At 43.2% G+C, this 23,479-nt stretch overlaps 1 long non-coding RNA gene and 1 pseudogene across 1 annotated transcript; both read left to right on the top strand.

Annotated features, from left to right (window-relative positions):
* The first annotated feature begins 3,472 nt into the window (after window positions 1-3,472).
* LOC127924627 (uncharacterized) lies at window positions 3,473-11,005 on the top strand. The gene is made up of 4 exons (XR_008118438.1): window positions 3,473-3,699; window positions 4,195-4,284; window positions 5,896-6,112; window positions 10,983-11,005. It is a non-coding gene; the product is annotated as an uncharacterized LOC127924627 (long non-coding RNA).
* LOC127924638 (ral guanine nucleotide dissociation stimulator-like 1) lies at window positions 11,004-21,190 on the top strand (annotated as a pseudogene).
* Window positions 21,191-23,479: the final 2,289 nt, after the last annotated feature.

The raw sequence follows: 23,479 nt of genomic DNA, 5'->3' as shown, positions 1-23,479 counted from the left end.
CACTTGTGATAACGTCACATCCTTTGAAGTCCATTGGCTGATTTGTGCTGTGTTCACCAGTGTGTCATCCAACACATCGATCATCAAGACTTGGTCATTTTCTCCTTCCTGAGCGATGATTTGTGGAACGGGCAGCCTACCCAGAGCATCGGCATTCCCATGGTATCTACCTGGTTTGTAAATGATTCTGTACTCGTAGGCCCTGAGCCACACAGCCCAACGTTGAACTCTTGGAGAGACCATTTGTGGTACTGGCTTTTGTTCATGGAACAGAGAGATCAGATGCTTTATGGTCCATTATTTCACATTCCTTCCATCTTTTCCGATTCTCCCCTCACATAGTCAATAATTTGTCCTATCCGTATCCAGGGAATCAATCCTTCCGAATCTTCCACCGCTCACCTGAGTCTCACATCCAGCGCCAAACACCAAACACTCCGTTGAATTCGTGACAAACAAATCCAAAGCAGTCCTCCATATTCATCCTCGTCGCCAAATATGTAGTAGCTTAAAATGCATCTTAGATTGATGACACCGAACACAAAAGTACATTTTAGTATTTAATTGTAACTTAGAATAACATTCCCTAATGCACATAAATATACCAGGTTACTACAAACCTCTTCTACTTTTGTTTATTTTTACCCCTTTTTCGTGGTATCCAATTGGTTGTTACAGTCTCGTCCCATCGCTGCAACTCCCGTACAGACTTGGGAGAGGTGTGTGTCCTCAGAAACACAACCCAGCCAAGCCACATTGCTTCTTGACACAATACCCGCTTAACCCGGAAGCCAGCCGCACCAATGTGTCAGAGGAAACACTGTACACCTGGCAACCATGTCAGCGTGCATTGCACCCAGCCCGCCACAGGAGTCTCTAGTGCACAATGGGACAAGAGCATCCCTGCAGGACAGACCATCCCCTAACCCAGATGACGCTGGGCCAATTGTGGACAGCCCATGGGTCTCCCGGTTGCGGATGGCTGTGACAGAGCCTGGACTCAAACCAGGATCTCTAGTGGCACTAGAGTGCTCCACTCGGGAGGCCTCCACTTTTACACTATGATTTGACTATTAGATGTTCAATGTTTCTTTTGAGAATTTATTTATATATATTTTTATTTAAAGTTTCACCATATTAAAACAAGAGAAACTTGTAGAAATGTTGGAGTTAAAATATTCCTAGATGTCACAGAGGATGCACAGAGAGACATTTTGGCACTAGTTAGTCAGATTTATTGAATTCTCCATGTGGTCTATACTAAAGGGCACTTCATTTAATATAACAGGCTTTTAAAATTCAATATTGATGCACAATGTCTACTTAAAATATCAAAGGGATGCAAAGGCACTCATTTGGTGTAACAACCCAGTTGTTTGTGCTTGAGTTGAACTATGACTAATGACACTGTCATCTCCTCCCAACACGTTGTTGATGGGACAACCTTTCCTCATATCGTAGAATCAGAGATGCAAGTCCAAGAACGTTCACTCTCTCTCTGTCCTCTCCCTCCCTCCCTTCCTCCTTCTCCGTCTCACTCTTCCCCCCTCTCTCTGTCTCTCTCTTCCCTCCTTCTCGCTCTCTCTTCCCCTCCTTTCCTCTCTCTGTCTCTCTCTCCCCCTCCATCTCTCTCCCTCCCTCCCTCCATCTCTCTGTCTCTATCTCTCTTCCCTCCTTCCCTCCATCTCTCTGTCTCTATCTCTCTTCCCCTCCTTCCCTCTCTCTCTCTTCCCCCTCCTTCCCCTATCTCTTCCCCTCCTTCCCTCTCTCTATTCCCCTCTGTCCCTCTCTCTCTCTCTCTCCCTCCCTCTCTCCCCCTCCCCTCCATCTCTCTGTCTCTATCTCTCTTCCCTCCTTCCCTCTCTCTCTCTCCCCCTCCTTCCCTATCTCTTCCCCCTCCTTCCCTCTCTCTCTTCCCCCTCCTTCCCGCTCTCTCTTCCCCTCCTTTCCTTCTCCTCTCTCTCTCCCCTCCATCTCTCTCCCTCCCTCCCTCCATCTCTCTGTCTCTATCTCTTTCCCTCCTTCCCTCTCTCTCTCTTCCCCTCCTTCCCTATCTCTTCCCCTTCCCTCTCTCTCCCCCTCCCTCCCTCCTCTCTCTCTCTCTCCATCTCTCTCCCCTCCCTCCATCTCCTGTCCTTCCTCCCCCTCCTTCCCTCTCTCTCTCTCTTCCCCTCCTTCCCTATCTCTTCCCTCCTTCCCTCTCTCTCTTCCTCCGTCCCTCTCTCTCTTCCTTCTTCTCTCCATGCTCGCTCACATGATGCTGGCTGTGTGACTTATGTAACGAGACAGACAGACAGACAGACAGCTGGGGGTGAGGGACATGCAGAGGGACAGAAGTTTTTTCAAACCAGCACAATGAGTCATTGGGATTAAGCATTCTTTGTTGTGTGTGTTTGTGTGAGTTTGACAGTATGAGTGCCTGGCATGCATGGTGCACAATATGTTTCAGACAGTGTACTGTAAGAGTACAGAGGAGAAATGTACTTGGAAATCGCTTTAGTCCTGCTTGGTTAATGAGAACAGGCTTCAATTAGTAGTTTTGTAGCACCTGCAAATCTATCTGATATTTCATTATTGATACTCAAAGGGCTGTAACAGGCCTTAGCAACCAATGTTTAAGCGGTACATTTTTTCCACAGACGCAACAAGAAAGAAGGATGTGCTAGCTTTAGATTGGGCGTTTGACGTTTCTGAAGTTATGACGCAGTTACAGAGGGTAAGAGGTGAATGTCAAGCAGGGAGGCAGAACAAAGGCCAGGGGCGTAATGGGTGTGTATATTTGTTATTCTTCTATATTTTTTCTCCTAACAGGAAACAATATTGACTTCATTTCAAAGGGCCTAATAAAGAGCTCTCCGGCTAGATTTCCATTGGTTGCTCTCACACCATACACACAGACACACCCATTAGCCTACACATGAAATGTATAGATTGAATGTGACATACATTTTTGCAGTTTTATTGAATTCTCCATGTGGTCTATATTAAAGGGCACTTCATCTAATACAACAGGCTTTTCATTCTTAAAAGTGTAACTGTATAAAAAATATTGAATTTGGCCTTTACTGCTATAGCCAATATAAACTCATTGAATGACATTCATAAATGGCAAAAAGAAAATACCTGTAAACAAATACATCATAAGGAATAAGATTTGGAAGCATTTTCACTTTTCATGTATAGGCCTATACCGTTAATCTAAGCTTTAAAATATTCATGATTTGTGTGCTTTGAATCTTAGTTTTGGATATAAAACTCATAGGTTCACACAGGCAGCCTAATTCAGATATTTTGTGAATTAGGCTGCCTGTGTGAACGTAGCCAATGAGACACACCTCCCAAATGTCTTTATTCTCTTGAAGAGTACGTTCTAACAACCTGTCTGAACATCATTCAAGGCACACTACCTCATGCCCTTATTCAACCTGATGACTTGAGAGAGAGCGAGAGGGAGACCAACAGGTACCCTCCCTCTTTAAGATAATTAGCTAGGCAATCAATTAGTCATTGTACACCTGTGGTTTCCTAAATTGAACTACCCTTCCACTCCACACACTCTGTCAATTAGGCCAGTGTGTATGGATGGACTTCTAATCGAAACAATGTTTATGAAATGACCATCATGTGAAATGATAATGAAACATGCTATCAGCCCTGGTTAGAAATCAATGCAAATGTGTAATGTGGGGGAATTCTCAGGTAAGAAACAAACTATTGTCTATATAGTTGACGGTCAAAAAATGGTTTAATCTTAATAGTTGTAGGCCTTAGGCCTAGTATTTCCTTATATGTTAATGGTCAGAAATACAGGCACGATGCACACAGAGCCAGTAGCATGGCTCATCTCTCCAGTGTTGATGTTTTGCCAACAAGAAAACAAAAGGGAGTTGGGGGCTCGCTCACTTTTAATGAAGAGATCTGTTAAGCGGAAAGATATTGGACCTGACAGATCTGTAATCAACAGATTACTTATACAGGACCGTAATTACACAACGGAGAAGAGGGGAGCAGGAAAGAGGAAAAAAGGGACCACCATTTCCTTCTTTCCTCTCTCTCTCTCTCCATAGTTCAGCTGTTAAAGCGCCAACCAGTACAAGCAACAATCACAGAGTGACCATTCAATGCCACTCTCTCCTGCTCCAAGCTTCCCATCAACACAGTTTCCCTGTATGGAATGCTCTTGTCATCACTCAGAGAGAAACTGTACAACCATCATGGCTCCAGAGATGAATCTGGGCTGATCTGTCAAACTGCGGTTTAGGAGACACTCGCCAATCGAACGCAGTAAGTTACTGTACTTTCTATTTGTGTTTCCTAGCCTGGGAAGCTAGTCTGTTTTTGCTTTAGCCAACTCCTTCTCTGTGTTCATTCATTGCCATGAAGAGTTGGCTAAGGAACTCTTAAAGTCCTAGGTCCAGGCGATGTGTTCTCTAGACCTTTTGGGGAAGGGACAGGTTGAGATGCATGTGAAATATTATAGACAATCAGATTGGTATGACCAATAGTGTCATTCATGTTCATACATTATTGTGAAGCATTATTTAATTCAACCCATGTTCAAGCACCAATCAGTACAATCACTGAGTGACCATTCCATTTTGTCTTCTAAATATTTAATTGTGTTTATTTTTGGCACCACTTATGTTAATGACTCAAAGATGGAGGCGTGGAGTCAAAGGATTATGTGGGTAAAAATGGCTGTGATATTATTATTGTTATAGGTAGCCTAAGTCATGCTATGCCTCCTGTCCCTATTTCTCCGTAAAGCTGGTAAAAGAAGCCCCATTTATAAAAGGGCATGTTGTGACAACACGTTGTCTGGCATCTTCTTGTTGGCACAACATATATCTTCTGTACTGTTTGTATTTACTTCATCTGTCTTAGCAAGAAAAGGTTGGGTGGTTCTCAGATCTGTTTGTAGTCTTGCCAAGTCATATGGCATCTCAACACAGTTTCCCTGTATGGAATGTTATTTTCATGACTCAGAGAGAAACTGTACAGCCATTATGGCTCCAAAGATGAATCTGGGCTGATATGTTAAACTGGGGTTAAGGAAAAGCTCACCAATCAAATGCATTAAGTTACTGTACTTTCTATTTGTCTTTCCTAGCCTGGTAATATAGTCTGTTTGTTCTTCAGTCAACTCCTCTGTGTGTTCATTGCCATGTTGTTGGCTACAGAACATAGCCTGGTGCTAGACTATGTGTTGTCTACACGTTTGGGTGAAGGGACGGGTTGAGATGCATGTGAAAGACTATAGTGAATCAGATTGGTATGTATGACCAGCCTCACTCATGTTCACACAGTACACTATTGTAGACCGTTATTTAGATCAACTTAAGTGACGACAAAACTGTAACCATAATATTTTGTCACTTATGTTAATGCCTCAAAGGTGTGGAGTCAACAAAGGATTATATGGGTTTAGAATTAACAAAGCCTGTCGGTCCTGGAAAGAGCAGCGATTACGTAGACAGACGGCGACTTCTTGACTGACTTGGTCATGGTTTCATAGATTGACTGGAGGAGTTTTCAAATTTATTTTGGGTATTTTTCCTGTGCTTAAAAGTAGACAACATTCCCTGGATGTCATTGTGCTTCTATGAACCAATGAATATGTTAGGGTAATGTACAGGAATTGCTATCCAGCCCTCTAAATACCACTAAGAAATTCCCATGTTGAATGACTCTTGTCTTCTTTATTGAACCTCTTCCTTGCAACATAATATTACTGAATTTCCTAGACAATTGGCAATAAAGTATCGGCATGTAACATATAACAAAGGAGGACTTTCATTCTGTCCTGTAGACCTATCATTCATTCGTTGTCACTTGTCCTACATAGTTGTACTATAGTGTGGTGGCTAAGGGCTCTCTCTACTCTCCCCTTGTCAGGTGAGAACCTTGATGACTCTACTACCTGTGGATGAGGATGCGGTCTACACTATCTCTCTGTGGAGGAGAAGGGGAGGGCAGGGGCCTGAGAGCCCGGGTAGGCAGGATGAAGAGACTGCTGTGCCTTCGACACACCCACCGTGTGGATGTCCTGTCGGACATGGAGCCAGGGCTCTGGCTGAGGCGCTTCCAGCTGCTGGACACAGACGTCACTGAGGTGAGTTGGTGGAAAGGCGATGTTTGCCCTTTGTTATAGCTAAGGGCCAAAGAGAGTGGGTGGGTTGCATTGCGTGTCAATGCGTAGAGGATTAAAGGTCTGTCTGACTCAGTATTGTGTAAAGTACCTATCAAATGGTAATGTATTAATTTAGGAGGTTAGATTTGGTGGCATGGTGTTTCCCCTTTCCAGTTAGGTAAAGAGTTGCTTGAGTCTGAATGTGTAGAGGCTGAAGGGTTTTGTCTGACTGATACCCTATATAGTTATTGTGCGTACACATTTGAGCAGTCAGTTAGCTTGGTAGCTCCATTAAAACCATATCAATGTCAGGTATTAGACCTACAGGGAATTGGCAAGTGAAACCAGTGAGTGGGAGCCTCCTGAATATGACATGAAAACACTTTTCTTGTGTCAGAATATCCAGTTGCCTTACTTTTGGAAGCTTCCGCTTACTAGGATTGATTTATAAGAGCCTGACATCTCCAGTGACGTCAGTTGCAGAGCTAGGGTTGAGATTTATAGGTGCCAGCTTTACTGTCTATGTTCGGGTACTGCGTAAATGGTATGAGGGAGGGGTCATCACTGTGCTGTATAACAGCTGTCATGTTGTACCTCGGTGTGAATTGGTTTTACGTCAGAGCATATGTGGTTTTCATGTAGGCTGCTGCTTCAGTTTCCTTTTTCTTCAGTAGTTTGTGTTGTTGAACACAATAGCTATTTTGACACTGAGGAGGAAGGAAGTCCACCAGGAAGTGTGTCTGTCACTTCTGAAGCGTGTTGGTTTTAACACGCCTCTTCTGATAAGGGCTATCATTTGGACATGTCCCACATTTGTAAACCGTATTTCATACCAACAAAAATATTGTTCCAAAAAGACACTTTACTCATGTCGTCGATTATACAAAATCGAGATGAATTTGTTTTGAAGTCATCTAATCGGACAATTGTTGTGCGTTGTTGTGAATTCACTGTGTCTCATTAACGTTAATTATTCACCCTGCCCCCTCTGCTACCCCCTCTCATTCTCTTTGTGCCTCTGGACTGGCAGAGTGTGGCATTGGGTGGCCATGGTTCAGATATTCAGAGGAGGGGGGGAAACTCATTAAGCAACAGTTACCCATTCTCCCCTTTTGAAACCCAATGTTTGCTAATGAGGGGGGTTTATAATAGAAACAGCCATTGATCAAACGCCATCTGCTGAGATAGACACTTTATCATTGGGAGGTCAAGGTGCTTTCTCATTGGGACAATTTAGGGATAAAAGTAGATTAGACTACAATTTTATAATCAAATGTGAGTAGTGAAAGGTTGGGAAGTCGATCCCTGGCCGAGTCATACCAAAGACTGTAAAAAAACGGGACCCGATGCGTCTCGAGTGGTACTCAGAATTAAGGAGTTATGTTGAGGGTAAGGCCCTGCGATAGACTAGTGTCCTGTCCTACATGTTTCTCTTCACTCTTCAAGTGATAAATATGGTCTGCTTGTAAGTCATTTTGGAACTTTCAGCCAGCCAGTAGAAAAGGACAGCAACAGGTGACACTGGCTTGGAACACTCAATAGGAACAAAACAGACTCGTTTTCCTGTGGAATTTCCAACCATTCCAACCTCTTACAGACACCATGGGTTGAGAGCAGTCCTGTCTAACTGTCCCGACTGGATTTTAGAATAGTGGCAGTAAGGTAGGAAGGAGATACCAGGAGCAGTCACCTGAGAAGCACATTACAGGCCCATGGTTCTTGCCTGAATAATTTTGTCAGACTTGTGATGGTTTAAGAATTCCCAAAACACTAATAGCAAAAGCTCATACTGTACCTAGAGAATAGAAAGTGGATTAATGCTTTTAAGGAAAACATGCAAATGTTCCCTTTATCGCGATAGTAGGCCTACAGTAATCAGACATCATCTATACCTACTAAGATGGTGCAAATGTTTGTTTACTACATTGTTTTCAATTATTTTTATTGACCTAAATAATCAGAAAAAAACATTACAAGTGTGAAAGTTGCCTGTTACCGTCAGTTTGTGACACTGCTATCACCAAATATGTTCACGTAAAAGCGCGTGGTATCGAGATTCCCGCCCTGCCCTCACCTGCTAGTACAGCCTCTGCTCACGCGCTCAGGTGCAGTTAGTCACTGCGACTTTGAACAGAAACCGGCTGTCCGCACAGCTCACAGCGAAGCTCACACAGACAGGCTGTGTAGCGATTAGGCTATCGAGTTTGAAGCTTGCTTAGAAGTATATTCATCTATTAATGTCGTTTGAGTTGATACAGTATATAAAATATACTCTATTATTATACGAAATTCAGAATTGTTCTTTTGGTCGGATCAGCGACATCCCAGGTAATTTGCGGAACTGGGCTACTGGCCATCCAATACTTATTTCGGTTACTCACGGATTACTTCATTGGAATATCAGTAAATACCAGCAGCAAAACAGAAGAAATGGCTCCCTAAACTACTGGAAACTTTAACTTCTTTCATCAACTAAAACGACTGGGAATATGGGAAATGGCGTTTGTCAATGGTATTAGTTTAACCTTTATTCATTGCTTACTGTACTTCTTTTGATATGTCTCTGTTCTTTTGGTCTACTAGTTGGTCTACTTTTCTACTTTTGTCACATGCAATCAATTAATTACACAGCTTTTTATCCTGTGAGATTTTAATATTTAAAAAAAAAAATAGCCTAAAATAATTAAATCATAATATTTCAAATAATGAATACATTTACTGACAAAGCAGAGAGTAAAAAGTATTATTATAGGACCAGATTGTGATTTTTCCTGCTAATATTATTTTGTTTTCCATATAGTGTAATCACAACTTTAACTCAACCAAAATCTTAAATCTTGAAGACAATATTATGTCATTTTTTGATTCTTTTGAAGGTGAATTTGTGTGTATTTGTTCACACACCAGACAGGGACAGAACATTGAGGGTGCCTATTGGTCCAGACCAGTGTACCATGGAGTTATCAACAAAACTTGCATGTCTGGCATATGGAGGACACAGATCTGGAGGGCACAGTAAATAGTGGCTCTTGTTCTCATTCCCTCTGCAGCCAGCCAGACTCCATTAGGTGTTGTATAATGACAACAAACAGTCATTTGGAACCTGTCAATGTTCTTTACGACAGACTATGGATATCGACAGGCTTTTAGTGGCTGTGAAAAGCATCAACCAGAGACCGATATAGGGAGAGTTTGGACGTTGCCGTCTATATGACTCGGATCCAATATGTCTGACCGTGTGGAAAGTTCCATGTTTCCTCATCCTCTATTTATGGCTTGATTCTCCATTGTGTGCCAGTGGGCTACTAGCTAGAATCTTCACCCTGGAAGATATTATATGGAATTAATGGGATCTCCAGGGACTGAGAACTGCTAGATGTTACTGAAATGTGTTACTCCGATTTGGTTACCGACGTGAACAGAACACAGCGATACTGAGAGGTACTGTAGTGCTCTCCAGTGCATGGGTAGGCAGGCCCCATGGATACAGTGAGTTCTGCTTTGCCTAAAAGCTACAGGTCTAGGTAGGGTCTTCTGTCTACCCACCCAGTCGGGTCAAAGTCTAGGGGCTACAGAGCTGGTAGCGCCACACCCTACCCGCTCTACACTCTGCCCTATCAGTGAAACTGAAACTTCATCCTCTGGTTACATTGTGAGGGTATAACCTCTGTCAAGTCTATGGGATGTTGGGCTAATATGGGCTATGTGGGTCTCCTTCTGTATGTCAGGAAGTGTCTGGCTGTGTGTCAAATGGCACCCTGTTCACTATGTAGTACACTACTTTTGACCAAGGCCCATGGGGAATAGGCTGCCATTTGGGATGTACCCTCTGTGTGAAATGGTGTTTGGTTGGTTTTAACACCATACGTTGGCGGCTTCTTCAAAAGAGATGGAAATGCCATAGTGGTTTTTTGCAATTGTATTTTTTTAAACAATTTTAATAGCACAATTGAACAACACATGGATGCAATGCATTTAAAAACGTTGAGAACTTAAACGTATTTCCATTGTGGTTCTCTTTGATGGAGATTGAATATTATCTTTACTTTGCTCTGGGTGATGGAATGGGAGTTGATGTAGTATAGCTTGAGTGGAGGGAGCAACGATGTTGCATATGTCTTGCTTAAAACGTTCCACATTTTAGACATGCAGGTCTATAACTAGCAATTATACATTTCAAAATGTATAATGTGCTCTCATACCAGTCAGATGGGATATAATCATACAGTATAGTAAAAACATTTCTAGCTGAAAACATGCCACACGTTGACATTTAGGTCCCTATACATTGTGAATGTATAATATCTATTTAATGATGTCACATACCTGTTGCTGTACAGGCATTCAGTCTAAAAGCAGGTACCTCTGCAGCATTTACATTTGCATAGATGGATGTCTAGCTACAAATGTGCCACACGTTTACATTTGGTCCCTTAACATTGTGAGATGTGCAATCAATGTTTAAAAAGCTCTCATACCAGCTGCTAGACAGACTAATTGATGCCTCTGCAGTGCCTGCGTAGATTGAACTGAGAATTCTATGTTGTTTGAAAGCAGCGTCTGTGGAACGTTGCTATTGACGTAGCTGTACTTAACCTTCTCACTTAAACTGCTCATTTCCTGAATGCTTTGAATGTGGCTAGTGGTGTTTGTGTCACAAAGCATGAGGAAAATGTAGGCCGCTTCACTGCAGTTGAAGTTGAACGTCTATGTGAATTTAGTAGAACCGGCAAAACCATTTTGATTAATTCTGTGTGTTATGGCACTTTTGGCTAATGCCAACAACCCTTAATGTGCAATTACTATTCTAGTCTATTGAAGTCTCACCTCCACTTCCTTTGTCTCCCACCAGGACCCAGTGCAGGAGTGGGGGAGGAGGTGGAAGAGGGGGCCGTGTTCGGCATAACCCTATGTAGGGAGCCTGTGCTCCCCAGCCCCTCCACCCAGGTCCCCTCAGAGCCTCTCACTATGTCCCTGTCGACTCCATCGGCTTTCAACTTCATCCAGTACCACACAGTGAAGGTAAAAGCACTTTGAGAGAATGAATGATCAGAGAGAGATGTGGAGAAGGAAAGACTGGGGATAGACAAAGGACAAGAGGTGGAGAAAGGGAAAGATGTAGGGAGAGGGAGACGGGCACTTTGTGACAACTGCTAATGTAAAAAGTTCACTATGAATAAAGTGGATTTGTATTTGATTGAAGGTGCGTCGGTTGAAAGCGGGGACCCTGGAGCGCCTGGTAACCCACCTGCTGGACTCAGAACACCAGGAATCTGACTATGTCAGAGTGTTTCTGTCTACCTACAGAACCTTCACCACCTCCAACACACTCATAGAACTGCTCTTCCAGAGGTGAGACACAGAATAGGATTTCATGGTGGTTGTTGTTTTTTGTTATTCAGAGCAACATACTGAATTACATTTGTGTTAAATGTATGTGGCACTGTGCTGTTGCTCTTCCAGAGGTGAGATGGTTACAGAGATTATATGATGCTATGTTACTTCTGAATGTTTTGTGATATGATAATGTATTTAGCAGACACTTATTGTTAACTTTTAAATGCATGTGTTTTTGTAAATGGGAAAAGTAATTGAAAACAGTTGACTAAAGACATCTTGTGAAGTAAACCCTTGAGTCTTGCCTGGAGTCCTTGGCCTAGATAGGACCCATACAAAATGACCTGAATTCTTATCAGACTAATAACCTTTGACTAATCTCTGAGGCTGCACTTTGGTTGCACCTCTTTCAACAATATTTGGAAGGCATCTGGCATGATGTAGGACTACCAGTCAAATGTTGTAAGTCTTTCCTAGTTTGAATAATTCAGTTTCACCCCATACATATTTGTGTGACGTCGTGGGAGGCGACAGTCACTCAGTTATGAGTTTGCCTAACCGGTTCCTAATTACCTACCACATGACAGGTCCAACAAGAATGTCTAAAGACTCCTTTTAAAAATGCTGCCTCATAGGTTATTAATAATATTTTATGCAAAATAAAAATAAAATAAAACTGAGGTTTTCCAGATATCATAGTTTGAGGATTCCTGGATCTCCTGCTTATTCCCTCGCAATATCCAGTAATTCTCTAACTGGAATTTCTGGAAAATCTGGGAACCTTATTCTGTGATAACATTGTATTTAACTTTTCTGAGCTATCCACTAGTAAGACCCTTTACCAGTACAGTAGTTAGCATTAAACTCCAGTAAAAAGCTATCTGCTTTGACATTTAGAACCCTAGAAATAATGATTAATTGGTTGTTAAGCTGTCATCATAATTTCTGCAGCGCTGGTAGCAACAGGCTACCTTATGAAACTGATGTCACCATATGCTATCCCCAGGGCACATGGATTGTAATCGACAATAATGGGCTTTCCGCCGAAGGTCAGGTCTCTGTAGTTTATATGTTAGTAAAGGGCTACTCTTGCTTGTCAGATTCATGGTGTGGCAGGAGAGTAGCAGAGGGCCAACTATTTCTTTGACAAAGACCATGTTGGTCAAAACATTGCTTTGTACCCCTAAATCCCTTGTAGGAGCAGTAACCATTGAGCAAACATTCAGTTTTTTTCTAAGTACTGCATGTCTCTCTTTCCATAGGGATGATATGATTGCCAACCTGGACAACACAGTCTGCCCAAGGAGGTATGAGGAACTTCACTCTCTCAACTACTTCTACAATGTCTTTTTACCATAAAACACCCTTGATATTAATCACCCCCCCCTCCTCCTCCAGCACCCTGGTGCCCCTGATCAGAACCTGGCTAGAGGAACACAGGGAGGACTTTAGGGAACCCCCTCGGCACCCCTCCCTGAGGCTGCTCTGTTTCCACCTCCGCCACCGCCTCGCCTTCCGTCGCCTCGCACAAGCAGCTGAGACGTTGCTCAAGAAGCTCCAGGAAGAAGGTTGGTAGCATTCAGTAAGGCAAACCGTAGAAAAATGTTTTTCAACAGAAATCAAATTCTTGGTTTTTATTGGACAAATGTAGGTAGTACCTCGCTGTTTCAAGTTTTTATCCTTGCCCCTTTCTCTCACAAGCAAAAAACTGCATCCTACCTCACCAGCAGAAGTCTTACAAGTTGTGATTATGCTTATTTTTTGCTTATTTTCTTCCTAGATTGCATTAGTCTGCATCAGTCTGCACCAATAGATAATAGTGATTGTCAGCAGAAAGAGGAGGGGTCAGGAGAGGAACTACCGAAGGAGGCGACTGGAGACTTTATGGACTTCCCTGTCATAGAAGTGGCAGAGCAGCTAACACGATTGGACGCTGTAAGTGTTAATCATCTTTATCACCCAACCCTTTCTGTTCAATCACTCTGCATGAATGACAAATCTTAAAGTGTATTTCCCTCCTTTCTATAGGACCTCTTCATCAAGGTGGTCCCGTTCCAGTGCCTGGGCTGTGTCTGGTCTCAGCGGGACAAGAAGGAGAGCCGCAACGTGGTGCCCACCGTCCGTGCCACCATCGCCCAGTTCAACGCTGTCACCAACCGGGTCATCACCTCCCTGCTGTGCTCCTCGTCAACGTCTCCGATCTCTGTCTCCTCCTCAACCCTGAGTCCATCTACGGCCCCTAGCTCCCCTCTCCTCCCCGACACCAGCCCCACCCTCAGGGCCAGGGTGCTAGAGCGGTGGATCGCCATAGCACAGGTCAGCAAGCCCAGATGGTATACATAGAACATATTTTTAAGATCTTTAGAGACATGTTTAGCTTTAAATTTTTTTTAGATATTTAGGAAAGCAACAGGAAAACTGTTTCTTAAGTGGCTAAATGTAGGCATTGTGTTCGTTCCTGTCCTCTGTAGGAGTGCAGAACGCTGAAGAACTTCTCCTCTCTGAGAGCCATCCTGTCAGCCCTGCAGTCCAACGCTGTGTACCGCCTCAAGAAGACCTGGGCTGCCGTCAACAGGTAAGATATGCAGAGGCACGGTAGCAGGTTTACATTTTGTCAGCCAGTGATTCTGAGGGTAAGTTCTCAGACCCAGATTTACTCTACTTCTGAACTGAAACCACTTGAATATTCTTCTTTGAGCGGAAAGCAACCCTGAATATGGTGGCTGAGATGCATACTGCACATTTCTGAAAACTGACAATACATTTTATTTTAGGGATTGTATGGCCTGTTTTGACCAGCTGTGTGAGACGTTCCCAGATGAGAACTGTTTTCTGACCAGCAGAGATCCTGGTGGAGGTAAGAACCACAGAATAGAACCAAAGAATGGTAGTGGTTAGAGCGTTGAGCCAGTTACCGAAGGTCACTGGATCGAATCCCCCGAGCTGACAAGGTAAAAAAAATCTATCAGTACTGAACATGGCAGTTAATCCACTGTTCCCGGGTAGGCCGTCATTGTAAATAAGAATTTGTTGTTAACTGACTTGCCTAGTTAAATAAAGGTTCAATTTAAAATAAAAAAACACAGAATGGCACCACAACCATAGAGTTCAACAGTAAGAACACCACTTAAAAATACATTTTCCACCTGAGTAGCAACATTTACTGTTCTGTTCCATAAGCATTTTTTTTCATTTACATTTTAGTAATTTAGCAGATGCACTTATCCGGAGCAATTAGGGTTAAGTGCCATCCTCAAGGGCATATTGACAGATTTTTCACCTAGTCAGCTCAGGGATCCGAACCAGCGACCTTCCAGTTATTGGCCCAACCCTCTTAACTTCTAGGCTACCTGCCGCCAACTGAAAGACTGATATGGGTGTTAATACAGTATAATGATAGGGCTGTTATCATATCGGAAGTGTACACTTCAGCACAAAAAGAGCCATTGTACTTTGGCCACACAATCAAATAGGGTCCGTCATATCCGATAGCACTGTCTATCATATTATATTCACTTTTACTTGGCTTTGTAAATGGCCCACATCTAAGGTGGCATATTCAATATGACTGCCAGTTTCGGGCTGGGCACATTGAGTCACACTGCTGACTGAACCCACACACGCCTCCCGGGTAAAGCTAGCAACACCTATTACCAGGCGGAGGTGACTTGGTATGTGTTGATTCCAGAGGAAGCTGGTGAGGGAGGATGGCTCATAATGGATGGAATGGAGTTAATGGAATGGTATTAACACATGGAAAACCAGGTGTTTGATACAATTCCATTAATTCTGTTCGAGCCATTACTATGAACCCAAATCCTCTCATTTAAAAAGTACCACCAGCCACCACTGGCTGCTTGTCTAAAGAATCAATCTCAGCCTTATCATGACGGGGACAACCAATCAGACACCACACCCAATAATAACAAGAACTAAGTAGTTCTAATTTAATTAATTAACTTAACTATGTGCTATGCAGGAAGTATGATAGAACAGCTATTTTCTGGCTTTGCTATGATTTCCCACCCATCTCAAACTCTATGTACTTGTTTAAGCCCCAAAACAAGTAGATGCAGGTAGTGTGACCGTGAATAATGCACACTATTTCAAGCACTCTCATGTGTAGAACCCAGAGGACTTTATTGATTCTTGGCTAATGGTTGGCAATTGAATGAATGATTTTCCGTGCCATTTTATGCCAAGGCTAATGTGACTATTGTTTTGCTGTTCTTTAGGATGGCAGCCAACCGGATGACAACGCCACCCCAGAATCACCCCAGCTGTGCCCCATGTCTAAACAGATGGTAAGACTACTTCCTGCCCGTGCTTTAGGTGTTCTAACATGATTTGTACTAAAATGATAGAACTTTTGTCTGAGCACCTACAAAGCACCTACAGTATATTGTATGAACAGCTAGCATGCTGATAATATTCAGTTACTGTCCAATCGTGTGAATCCATTCAAATCTGCCGACATTATGTAGCTTCCTTATTCTTTGACTTTGGACCACAGAGCACGAGATACGTGGAGAATACTAAAATAATACTGTTAGCTCAGCAAACAAGTCTCTTCCTAATGCTTTAGAGCGAAAAGAGGAAGTGAGGTAGGAATACCCCTTAATGGTCCTGACCCGTCCTAGTTTCGACTTCTCTGAAACAAGTTACATGCAGCCTCTGTCTGTGATACTGGATGCTTCCTGAATGGCACCTATTTTCTATATAGTGCAATACTTTCTGGTCAAAAGTAGTGCACTATTTAGGGAATAGGGTGCCATTTGGGCTACACAGTAATTCCCTAATATAGATCTCTCTCTCGTTCCAACCTTCCTCCTTTTAATTTCCATCCTCTCGTCCAGTGGAAACTCTTAGTCAGCTCAAATCACAACACTTGCCTTTTGCACACTTTAATGACACTTGAATTTACGTTGTACAAAGTTAACTTAACTTAGACCATTTTTAGTCATTGTGGATCATCAGGTCAATGTTATATAAAGGTTAGGTGATGCTTTCTGTATAAACACAATCGCTGTGAACTGTTTTATGACGTACCATCCCATTGTCCTTCACACAATATAAACTGTTGACATTGTTTAGAACGCGTGCCCCAATGGCTTTATTTAGTGCACTTCTTTTGACCAAGGCTCTGGTGAAAAATGAGTGCACTAGGCAGGAATAGGGTGCCATTTGGGATGAATGTATAATACAGGATAGGCTGTGTATGACGTAGTGTCTTATCGTCCCTCAAACAGAGCCCCTACCAGTGGTGTAGTCCCTTACCTGGGCACCTACCTGACAGTCCTCACCATGCTGGATACTGCACTCACAGACACAGTAGAGGTGAAATCACAATTCTAATATCTAACCCAATGTATTCAATACGAGTGTGGCTTTGTGATGTGGCCTTCCTAGACCTTTGGTGGTCAGAACATTCTTAACTTCTCACTCCTATTTATGACCCACTTTCCTTATCTATTATTTGTCTGCATTTACAATGGTCTGGTATGTGAGCTCATTTCAATCCTATTTGTATTTTTAATTCACAGGGTAGCCTCATTAACTTTGAGAAACGTAGACGGGTAAGTGTCACCCCTAGTGGTTTTTAAAAGAAACAAAACCAATCTCAGTAACCATACAGTACTGTGTGTGGGGCTGTATCATGACATTCTCTCCTCTATCAGGAGTTTGAGATCCTGTCTCAGATTGGCCAGCTGCAGGCGTTCTGCCCTGCTACAGCCTCCCCGGTAGACCAGACCATATCAGCCTGGCTGCAGAACCACACCATGCTCAATGACCAGGAGAAAGTTATGAGCTGTCCCCGTGCTCTGGAGCATCCGGTCGACTCCTTGTCCAAACTCGCCCTCTTCCTGGAGCCAGCGCCTGCTCAACAAGAAGTTCCCTCGTAAGTCTGGCCTTCCTATGCCCAAATGTCAAGAATCCTTTCTGACACAATTTTATTATTTACCCTGTGCCACTCTCTCACCCAAATACAATACTCTACTGTGTTGTAGCTAGGCTGGGTACCAGTCTTTTTTCTAGCTAACATTCCACTCCTGTCATCTCTTTGTCTTCAGCCAATGACAGGAGTATATTTAGTGATTTAATGGGGATCCTAATAAATACAGAATACACTCCTGTCATTGGCCAAAGACTATGTTAGGAATATACTTTATCTATTGAGGGAAAAGAAGTAGCAAGAGTCCTGGGCAGGTATTCCCAAACAACAGCAGGTGCTCTTGGAGGAAGAATAGTCATTTCAAAAGCTAAAGGAAAAATTATATCCACAAATGGTTAAGTGTTGGTAAAAAAATCAAAGTCCAGGCACTTTCGTGGGGTTTGAAAGTTAAAAAAGCATTTGTGTGGGCAACAGCATTATTAAAACACACCAGCGTGTCTTGGCTAATGCCTTCAGGGTGTCTGTCTATACCTCAACTCTATTGAACATGTGAGTGTTTTTGAGAGCACTTTTAATTAACCCTTTCCTTTTTTTGTGTGTGTGTCGGTTGCTGTCGGGCACTGATGTCTCCAGCAGAAAGACCCATTCAGACCAGCTCAGTGTGTCGTCATCAGGCTCCAGTGGTTCTGAGATGGAGGATCTGTCCTCACCACAGCCCTCACCCCTCAGAGTCAAACTCAAGGTAGATAACCATGTCCAGGATTCAATCAGATCTGGGTTCAAATATTTGATTTCTTTCAAATATTTTTTTTGTGTTTTGATTGAGCTTTTTTGGGTGGGGTTTGCACTTTGGGGAGTATTCCAATGTGGTTCCAATGTGCCAGGAAAGTTCAATAAAGCACAGCTAAAGTACTCTTTGAATCCAGGTCTGAAGTTCTATGTTGACCTTGTTTATGTATAACAGCTATTAGCCAGTTAGCATGGAGCATTTATTATGCCTCCTCTCTCCCAGTCTCTGTCAGGCTCCCTCCACAACGTGTCTGAAGGCCTCTCCTCCAACACCACCTCCCCACTCCTCCAACGCCTCCTGCAGCTCCTCCCAGCCCGACCTCTCCTACTCCTCTATGGCCATGAGCCCTGACTGCTCCTCCTCCTCCTCCTGTTGCTCCTCCTCCTCTCCTCCGTGCTCTAAGCCCGTCTATAACAAGCAGGTAGCCGACTCCTGCATCGTGAGGGTGAGCGTGGGAGTGCGGCAACAACGGCAATGTCTATAAGAGCATTCTGGTGAGTGAACTCTAACAAATATTCCCCAATGTGCCCCAATGTAGATCTCTTCACTGGTTAGGGATGGTAGTTGATTTTCTAGATTGTAGTAATAATAATAATTGGGATTTCCACCTCCTATAAGAGTGTACACTTGAAGCAGCTTATATGTCCAGTGTGTTCTGCTAACCTTGTCTCTCTGTTCCTCTTGTCCAGCTGACCAGTCAGGACCACACTCCTCAGGTGATCCAGAGGGCCCTGGACAAACACAACCTGGAGAACATGAGCTGTACAGACTTCAGCCTCACACAGCTGCTGTCCCAGGACAAAGGTGAGCGCAGTCAGAGTAGGAAAGAAGCTTACTCTCCCTTGTCTCCTTTCTTCCTCTGCACTTTTAAACTACATTTTGTATTGTGTTCACCTCTGTTGTTGATCAGTACAGATAAAGGAGAGGAGACAAGGAAAAGAAGCCACCATAGACAATGGAGATACACCCCAAATGTGTATGGCACTCAATATAATCCCCATACTGATCTATATATTCCTTCCTCTCCCACCAGAACTCCAGATCCCTGACAAGGCCAACGTGTTCTACGCCATGGCCACCTCGGCCAACTATGACTTTGTCCTCCGCCAGCGCTGGAGGAGCCACAGCAGACGCCTAGGCACTTCTTCTAGCCCCGGGCCCAGGCCAGGGATGCCATGCCAAGTAGACGGCACCACAGCTCCACCTCCTAGTCTGGAGGGAGAACTACAGCAATAGAAAAGGGTGGAAGTGGAATTGTGCCCCACTGGAACCATGGCGTAGTCACTGTAACTGAGCTAGCTGCTGATGCTTGGTAGAAATGCGCATTTAAGCCTTTCATTGGCCACAGCCTGAGAACTTGCATTGTGAACACCATTATGAAGTTTCTGCACCAGGACGTGGTTGACTCATCATTGGAAAGGAGATTATTTTGATACTCATGGATTCAAGGATGGGAATAGATGCATTCCAGGAGGTTCCATATTGAAGGATGGAAAACCAAGAGATAAATATGCCAAGAGGTGCTGTTTTGAGGGGATAGGTATGTGGAAGATGGAGTACTCAGAGATTGAAACTGAACAGGTGAATTGAAGTGACGCAAGCAGACATTTTGTGGCCTCATATCCACTTCGGTGGGTTGAAGCCATCTGGATGTCAATGGAAGAAATGAGGAATCAACCACAACCATTTTTATTTTCTACACAAGACTAACACCAGCTAATGTCAACAAATATGCTATGGCACTTTAGAATGTTGACCAGTGTATTGAACCAGCACTGCATGTCATTAATTTAGCTCCGAACAGCAAAGACTATTATCAACACAAGTGACTATGCATCTACTTATTTGAGGAGAAAAGGAACCTGGAGGCAGGAAATCTCCTTTCTACTCTAAATAGGTGTTATCTTCCAACATAAAGGGCATGCAGGTCATTGACTCTGGGTCGATGGAAGTGTCCAACATGATTGAGTGGGGTGTGTAGGTCTCACATAATGATGCAGTCCTTATGGGCTGAGGGGATGACCATTCACATGGTCCACACACCTGGGTGCGCGGTTCTAACATTTCAGAAAGTGAGGAAGGAAAGGTACATTTAAGTGTTGAAGCAGGATGTGTTCCATAGGCTTTAGATATAACATACACATACACACACACACACAGACCGAGACAGAAATAATTAACAGCGGTAGATATGATAGTGTTATTAGCAATATGACTATAGACCAGATCGTTTCAGAAATTATTCTCAATGCTATGTTGCATTTCAGTGTTTCAGCTTTGAGCGAGGGGATTTTTTTTTTTTTTACAAATTATAAAGTGATATTTGTTTGTAATTTGAATTGTTCAATGGAGGGAGGGGCAGTGCCTGGTAAATGTACAGTATGTTTAATGTCTTAACTATAATGGGATGATGGCACTTTAAGTCTCTTATCAGACCGTTTGTTTTGAATGTCAAATGAAGGATATAAACAGTGTACAGAACATTAATGACTCACACTGACCAGGTGAAAGATATAATCCCTGATGTCACCTGTTAAATCCACTTCAATCAATGTAGATGAAGGTTCATGGATTTTTAAGCCTTGGATTTTCTGTGTCACAGGGTGAATGGCAAGACAAGATTTAAATGCCTTTCAACAGGATATGGTAGTAGATTGCAGGCACACCGGTTTGTGTGTGTCAAGAACTGCAACACTGCTGGGTTTTCACGCTCAACAGTTTCTTGTGTGTATCATGAATTGTCCATCAACCAACTTGACATAACTGTGGGAAGCATTGGAGTCAACATGGGCCAGCATCCCTGTGGAACGCTATTGGCACCTTGTAGAGTCCATGCCCCAATAAATTTAGGCTGTTTTGAGGGGAAAGGAGGTGGTGCAACTCAATATTAGGAGGGTGTTCTTACTGTTTTGTACACTGTGTTTTTCTATACGTGACTACAGGCTATCTGAAGAAATGCAGAAAAAGAGAGCGGAGGAGGGAGAGTGTTTCCCCCAAACAATGTCTGATAACAAACCCCTAACCCACCCTAACCCCCACCCACCCCGTGGTTAAAAAAAAAGGCCCATTTGATTTCAGTGGGGATGAGAATGACTATTGAATGTGGATGTTGAAAGACACAGAATGTGATGGTGTTATTTATGGTGAATTCATTAGCCGGTGTGAGGGCAGTGGGTGGTTGGTGAATGTGGGTATTGCTGATAGTGTTGTGAGGTGTAGAACTGTTTACAAGTCAGATGGGGAGACAGCAGAGAGAGAACAAGCATGAATTGACCTTTTGTGCTGCTTAAGATTTAGCTGAAACCCTATCAGTGTTTTATTCGGAGAATCATTTGTCGTTTGTGCACATTTTACTAAACTTGTGAGGACCAGAAGTCCTTACTAGAATAGTAAACCAACAACTTCAGAGCAGTGAGGGACGTTTGGCCGGTCCTCACTTATAAAAGGCTATTTTAGGGTTGTGGTTGGGGTTAGGGTAAATAGAGTTAGGGAAAATAGGGTTAGGGAAAATGGGATTTTGAATGGGAATCATTGTTGGTCCCAAAACGTCCTCACGAGTTTAGTAAGACATAGTTAGGTTTTTAATTCAAGCACTTTTCTTTCAATGTCACTTTGTTTTAAACTATGGGATATTAATTAATAAAGATTTAATATACTCAACTCATGTTGACTTTGCATTATATCTTACGCACTAGTCACCTAGTCCATGCTATTTGTCACCTAGTCCATGCAAAAAATATAGCTTTATTTTTCATGATCGAGGTCCGTATTGCCCCCGCTCTGGGACTATAAATGGGGAGGGACTGGTTAAAAGTAAACAAAAGCGTCCCTTCGACCTATGCAGGTGAGCATTTTTGTACCTGAAGTTTATAGAGACTGTGTGGTGTCGTTGCTATGCTGTGTCTGAACCATTTGGAGAACCATGCTGTTTGAAGAAATGTCTTGGGTGTGGAAAGGTAATTCCACTGTTTACTTTGATTGTTAGTGTTTTTGTTTTGAGTTTGACAGACTATTGCATTATTTATTGCTTTATCAATGAAAATACCTTACTGTCACTGCAGTAGTATCTTTGTTTGAAGTTTATTCTGTTTTATAGAGATGTGATTTTGAACCTGTCCTCCATTGAAATGTGGTGGCTGACTTTGAGCATTGAATAAATAATGTATGACATTTTAATATGGGCTATGCTCTTTCTCGCCACATGGTGGCACTACAGTCTGAGTGGAACTCTGAAACCGATATAGCCGGCCGGGGTGAAGTATTTGACAAAGATCCAAATGGATATAGAAAAGTATCGGTGTAGTAAAACACCCACCCCTTGCAAACCATGCTATCCAAAAATGTTTACACACCTTTTGTTGGCAATTCCACACAGTTGTCCATGTCTTATGTATGTTCATATGATACTAGGGGTCGAAGCCCGACTGAGTTCGCCCACATTTTTGTATTTTTTTAGTCTTGAATCGCGGCCAGTATTTCCCCGTTCCTGGTCCGGTTGTTGAGTAGGGAGGGTGATGGGAGACTGTTCTGACGATCTGCTGACTCCAGTCTGTATTTCAACCACTAGTGGGCAGAAGCGCTTTATGAAGTCTATTGGAGACAAAGAACAATGAAGAGAATGTAAGACTGTTCCAAATCCATTTCAACACCTCTGGAATGTACATACACTGAATTCACAAAACATGAAGAACCTGCTCTTAGAACAGCCGCAGTTCATTGGGGCATGGACTCTACAAGGTGTTGAACACATTGTCAAGTTGGCTGGATGTCCTTTGTGTGGTGGACCATTCTTAATACACACGGGAAACTGTTGAGTGTGAAATCCATCAGCGTTGCAGTTCTTGACACAAACCAGTGCGCCTGCTACCATACCCGTTCAAAGGCACCTGCTACCATACCCCGTTCAAAGGCACCTGCTACCATACCCGTTCAAAAGGCACCTGCTACCATACCCCGTTCAAAGGCACCTGCTACCATACCCCGTTCAAAGGCACCTGCTACCATACCCCGTGCTACCATACCCCGTTCAAAGGCACCTGCTACCATACCCCGTTCAAAGGCACCTGCTACCATACCCCGTTCAAAGGCACCTGCTACCATACCCCGTTCAAAGGCACCTGCTACCATACCCCGTTCAAAGGCACCTGCTACCATACCCCGTTCAAAGGCACCTGCTACCATACCCCGTTCAAAGGCACCTGCTACCATACCCCGTTCAAAGGCACCTGCTACCATACCCCGTTCAAAGGCACCTGCTACCATACCCCGTTCAAAGGCACCTGCTACCATACCCCGTTCAAAGGCACCTGCTACCATACCCCGTTCAAAG

This window comes from Oncorhynchus keta, unplaced genomic scaffold (genome assembly GCF_023373465.1).
Source record: "Oncorhynchus keta strain PuntledgeMale-10-30-2019 unplaced genomic scaffold, Oket_V2 Un_contig_436_pilon_pilon, whole genome shotgun sequence".
NCBI classification, from domain to species: domain Eukaryota; kingdom Metazoa; phylum Chordata; class Actinopteri; order Salmoniformes; family Salmonidae; genus Oncorhynchus; species Oncorhynchus keta.
Note: the sequence above shows the minus strand (reverse complement) of the source record. Positions and strands in the feature narration are given on the sequence as shown.